The sequence below is a fragment of the Arachis duranensis genome, unplaced genomic scaffold, assembly GCF_000817695.3.
Source record: "Arachis duranensis cultivar V14167 unplaced genomic scaffold, aradu.V14167.gnm2.J7QH unplaced_Scaffold_60483, whole genome shotgun sequence".
In the NCBI taxonomy this organism is placed as follows: Eukaryota; Viridiplantae; Streptophyta; class Magnoliopsida; order Fabales; family Fabaceae; genus Arachis; species Arachis duranensis.
In genome coordinates, this window is record NW_026264984.1 from 1,672 (window position 1) to 8,049 (window position 6,378).

Genomic DNA, 6,378 nt, shown 5'->3' on the forward strand with positions numbered 1-6,378 from the left:
AAGAATATAGATATTACTCTCAAAGTCTTGGCGCTTCCAGGAAGTAGCACATATAGGAGCATCAAAGAATTGATCGAGGGAAGGGTCTGGATTAGAACTGATGGTATGGTACCAGGACAGCCAAGTGAACCATTGTCTCATCCATTGATAGACAACGTTTCTTTCAAGAATCTCCCGCTCCCCATCAAAGACCAACTGTTCAGGGAAGAGTCGGACCTCCTTAGGCTCCTTAAGGAGATAGAAAACTTTTCTTCCCTTCAGGTAGGGATTGAGGGGCTTACCCCGTCCTATCCACCACTCGAAACTTAGCCTTTAACCAAATCGCCTTCAGCCGTAAGACTGTAGACGACTTAGTGTGGTTAAGTTCACCAAGAAGCCTATAACCAATACCATACAATCCACATAGAGTGGAAAAACCTCTGTTATGTATCTTATAGAGATGACGAAGGGAATACACTCCATGTATTGTATGGGAATTAGCCAGGTTTCAAATAGAAACTGGGGATAAATCCACTGAACAATTCTTAGACCTAAACTTCTTAGCAAACTAAGCGCCACCCACATCTGACACTAAAGACTTAGGAAGTGATATAGTCACACCTAAATCCTTAAGTGTAGATAGGTAGACTTCTGCGACCTTTGAGTCGGCGATACAAATATCGTCGCCAAGGATAGCATACTTATAAAAGCGCTTCCCCGGATATATCTTATCCGCACACCACCAAATGGTGGGACAGCGTAAAGAGCGGCCAAGAAGCGAGATATCCAAGAGGTTGCCCTGATCCTTGGGCTGATAGTAAAGTAATTCGCTCTTGAATGACAGGTCTACTCTCGGATACAAAGGTTCTCCTTTTTTTTAGCTGATGAGGAGAGCTCAGTGGGAGCTAGAGCACCACTCTCAGCTTCTGTCTGATCGAAATCATCGAAAAGCCATAGGTCGGAGTGGTCATGTGCGCCAGTGAAGTAAGTCTGTCCGGAACTGGCAAATCCTAATTGCCTTGGAAAGAAAGTGAAAAAGAAGATTGTGTGTTGGTGGGACCGTACAAGAAGAGTTGCTTAGTTTGGATGGGTCTCTGATAGAAAAGTTGGCAACTGATCCAATCCAGGAGAGGAGTCCTTTTTTTTCCTTCAATTCCCCCGCGTGGTATTCCTTTTGATTTCCATGGGTGATAAGCCACTATTCGTTCGATAGCGGAAGTCTTCATTTGCTTTACCACTTGTAAATCCTCATAGACTGTTCTAAGTAAGGTTATGGTACGCGGTTAGTCTCATCGGTGCTAAATCCTCATCCTCGTATACTTGAAAGCTTTCTCTGTTTGACTTTGTCTAGTACCACGCTAGCTCCGGCTGTAGTCCCTTTCTTGTTGTGGCGGTATTAAACGCACTGCAATCAAACTAAAGCTGAATCTGAGTCCAGCATCTCAAGTTCTTAGGCATAGCATAGACTTTCTTGGAACATGGATCAAAAGCTAGCCCGAAAGCAGCTTACCCAGACTTCCCTTAGCGATTTTACTTACTGAAAGCCTTACGATGGGGCTGACTCTCGAAGGGGTGGCGAAGATGGCTAAATTGCAGGGCTCTAGAATAGCGTTTAAGCCGTGCGTGTTGAACCAGCTTAAGGTCACATATGAGACCGATCAAGTGTAGGCTTGAATTTTCGCCTTTCTCATCTAGGACTTAGACATGTACATTCGCACCTTCTTCATACGTGAAAGTATGTCATTCCCTAACTCGTATCTTCCTTCCTCTGGGACATGGGTGCACGCACTTGAAAAGGACTCCTATCCGCTTGTAGAGAGTCTTTCTCCGACCTTTGAAGTGGAACACTTTCTCAATCGTTTGCCCCATTGGCGAAAGTCATAAGTAGTGGTGAATCCGTGTCGCTACTAGAAAGTGCTTTCCATAGTTCTATAGAGAAAAGAGAGAAGAGCAGGCCGATTTCCTTGACTTTCTTTTTTATTATATTAAAAGAATCGTTTGACTTTGAATGCCGAAACCTTGAAAGCAAGGCTTTCCATCCATAGAATCTCTTCCTTATGCTAGCACTTTCAGCTATCTTTCTTAACCTGGTTCTATCAAACCAGCTTTGAAACTCCTACCATCGTCTCAGTGAAGTAGCCTTAACAAAAGGGTTATGGGATACGAACGATTAAGAGTTCTTGCTTAAAATAAAAGGTACGTACTAACTGAGAGTTGAATCTATCCTGACTTTCAAGTAGTGCTTGATTGAGGGACCCGAATCCGTACTTTCCGGTACTATGCCTACTCCCTTTTCCTCTTTCAAGTGGGTTGAACTCTTTCTAAGGCAAAAGGTGAGAGCAGACAGATCTTCTATTTAACTTAACATAAAGCTAGGAATGCCAAATCCCATAACTTTTCTTTCTTGCATTACGTCATTAACGTCTAGCTCACCCAATCATGCCCTACTCGCCTGAGAGGTCAATGCCTTTCCTCTTTCTTTTGCTTTGGCCGGCTCTTATTGAAGTCGCCCGACTCCACGTGTCCGCGAAACAGTTCCGAAGTAGCTTCACGAGTGAATGAAGGCGCTGTAAGCGTTAGTGAATACTCGTTCCATGGAGACAAAGACCTCCGGCGTAAACGTTCCGTCAAACGTCACTTTTCTCGCTGTGAACCCTTTCGATTATTAGTAGCGGGTGGTGAAGTAGCCCTCTTTCTTTACAAAAAAGTGGATACATGCCCCTTTACTTGACAGGATATTCTTTTAGGAAAGCGCTAACGCCCTTTAAAGAATAGAAGGTAAGGCAGTCAACCCCTACCCTATCTATAAAAGTAAATTAACATTCCTTGGTGGGAATGAAAAGCCAGTACCCCTATCACAACAAGGCAGATAGCGGAAAGGTGAGCAGCTATAGCATCATTGTTCATCTTCCCCTGCTCCGCTCTTAGAAAGAGAGTCAACCGATGCCTTTTATTTTTGTTAATTAACTTAGCTAGCACCCCTCAAACATCTGCAGATCGGAGTCGTTCACTTCCCTTCCTAATGCGAAAGAGCGTATTCTTTTATTGCATTTATTGCAGCTAATTACGAATCAAAATCAGTCTTGTCTGTACCCCAATCCCAATGGCTAAGCTAATTCGGCTCTTAAGCCGGGAGCCTGGAACCCCTTAAATCAGTTAAACCTCACTCTGGCCTTGCTTTCGGGCTATTTTGTGTACATTCAGGAGGATCTTTCCTTATCAGGGACTCTTTTACCTTGGAAAAATCATACAGTTACTCCAAGGGGAGTTAGCAGTACCAACGAATGATATAATGACTACTCTTGCTTTGAAGGTCAGGAAAGGTTTACTTAGTCTTTACTCTACCTATTCCTTATTAAATTAACGGATTTCTTTAAGCAAAGAGATCTCCCAACACAACCTTTCTCTATTACCCTCTGATCACTGAAAGCCCCTTTGTCCCGGGATCAACTCAATCAATGATCTTGAACAGCATCGAAATGCAGCAGGGGTGAATGTACCAGAATTCAAAGAGGGGTCTTCCGTCTATCACACACTTTCTATCTATCTCTCGCTTGCTCGGCAAGCAAAAAAATAAGTAATTTTTATTCTTCCAGTACTTTCTAAGCCCTACTTTACTTAACTTAGGGATTGAGTTCAGTTAGTAAGGGAGGTTGCAGGTTTGTTTTCATTTAACATATTCATTTATCAACCATTCCGGCTAAGTATTTCACCTTGATCCCTTTGTTTTCTAAATTGACGTCACGGACTCCCGAAGCACGTGGAGTCGGGCCCTCCTGAGGATAATAGAAAGTCAAATTCAAATATGGTCAACCGTAATGTGGAGAACTTTCGTAATAGTACTATGGCCAATCCTTTAAGACTACCTGTATGGGTCACAAATTTAGGCCTCGAACTCACATCGAGGTAGGAGAACAAATAAGACAGCCGCTGGCACAACTACTGCAGCAAACGCAATTGCAGCAGGTTAGGATGAGCCGGGCGCCCTACGAAACTAGACTAGACAGCAACAATGTGATTTTTGTGACTGTTCTGCAATTTATTCATTTAGTAATAACTGGATTCCCTTGACCTTCGCGCCGGCGGAGATAGTGGTTGTAGTGTGGACGACCTCGCCATCTTTCACGTCAGGATCCGTTGCTCAACCCCCTTAAGTCCGACATGTGAGTAGAAGCACTGTGCTGATTCTCCCCCACGTCCAGCGGTTGAAAAACTAGAACTCGACTCGAAGAGTTGAGATAGCTAATCCCTAAGCAATCACTTAGCTGCAGTTAACCCTAGCCTTAAGTTAAGCGCGCTCCGAAAGAAAGTTTATTTATTTGCAAAGAAGGAGGTGGGTAAGCAAAGAATTGACTTCCCAGGAAGGAAGCCAAAACGCTGTTAATCCGGAATCAAAAGCTAGAACTAGGGCAGTCCGCGATTCCGTTTTCAATTCAGGATAAAACGGGGTTCGACATCTGCGGATTTGATTGGTGGAGTCAGTTTTGAAGTCTCTGTCTCATCTAGAACGGACCTAGGGCTAGGTCTCTTGGAGCTCCGCTCGTTGCTTTGAAGCCTACTCTTGCTGGCTTTCAAGCCGGAGTGCTTATCGCTTTACGAAACCACTTCTTTTCCGTATTTACGAACGAAAGGATAATCCTTATTAAAATCATTTTTTATTAAAAAATTCACTAACCTAACAAAGTATTCCATAATGCCGTTCTCGGGCATTACTTCTTTGAGCCTCTATCGAGGACAAGTTGGAAGGGTGACTAGTTTCCGGCTGAACCGTAGACTTTGTTTGATGGGGTATTCAACTCTTTTCTAACCGCGCCGCCGGCTAAGATACTTGACGAGCCAGAAGACACCCCGGGCCCAGATGGAAGACTCGATCAAAGATTGCTTGTGAGGTAGGTGAAATTCCAACCTTTATCCCCTATCCAATTTCGGGGTCCAAGGACTCCTTTTCTTTGAATCTTTGATTCAGGTGTAAAAAAATGGCATAAATTCTTTCCTTTCAAAGTAGCTAGTAGCTAAACCGGATTCAATTGAGTTGCTTTTCGCCTTTGAATGCAGAGCAAGTCGTCTCCTTCCTTTTGGGTTAGGAAGTGGCAGGCTCGGAACGGTTCGCTCAGCAGACTCCGTATCGATCGTATTGGTATCGGAACTAGTATAACGATTTGGCAGATACAACTATGTATGTTTCGGTGAACTCTCCAGTGGTCTCATCTTCTACGTGAACCTTCTCCTCGTCAGGTTCTGACTCTGCTTATGGAAAAGTCGAGACAAGCGGCTCGGGTAAATGCTACTGAGGATGAGTTTGCTTTTCGGTTCATGCTAAGGTATCGGAATTCCCCCTAATAGAGTATATAGGGATATGAATTGAATTTCATTTGTTGTACAGCTATTATAAATACAATGCCAGGCTCCCAGGGTTGGGTGAGCCATTCCATCACCTAAACTTCACATGGTATCAGCTCGTAACCTCGCTCCTCACCTAACCGAGAGAAAGCCTTAGCCGTCTTCTCCTTTCTTCCGGGAACTTCGCTAGAGCTCTGTTTAAGATGAGATGTCATTTATCTCTGAAGCTACAGAATCTGCCTCCAGTCAAATCCGATCACCACCCTCTTCTTTTTGACCTGCAAAGTGACCTCAGCCGGCATTCAAGAGACCTTTGTTCTTTGAAGCGGCTTGATTGACTTATACTAACTCATAAAGAAAAAGTTTGGTGAGTTTGTGAAGGAAAATTGGAACTCAGGGGGGGTCTTGTATATTATAAAAAAGAAGCAGCTTTTTTTGGGGAGTGATCTTCTATCAATTTAATAAGATCCCTACGCGACTCTCCCCTCTATTTAAGTAAGAGGAGGTTGAAGCTTATGGTAAGTAGCCTAAGCTTTAAGAGCCTCCAATCATGTTACTTCAGCTATATGCTTCACACATGCAAGTCGATTCGTCATTTAGTTAAGAACGAGGATAGTAGAGATAGAGAGAGGGTTTTAGCGATGTTCGACTGTGTAGGGAGAGGTAGGTAAAGCAGCCTTACCCTGTCAAAGTAAAAACGATTCTCCAACTGATGATTTTTAAGTTTCGGATGTGAAGGCTTAGGCTTCCATTTTTGTTTTAGGTTTCATTTCTCCCTTTATTTTAGTGGGCGCTCAGTTCCTTCCCTTGCTTCAGGAAATTCATTAATGCGCTACCTTTACTTTTGCACCAGCCTTGTTGAGGTAGAAGACCGAGTCTACCTTTTCTTCTTTGACACCGAGGCTTATCGAGGCCCTTTTAGTACTTCCATGCTTCCTTTTATACAGTAGTAATAGTCATATGCTAGACAGATTAGGGATTAACGAACATAGGTCAGTAATAGCCTACTTGAATGGAACCGCATTCACATAGAGAGAAAAAAACTTATTAAGGGAAAGA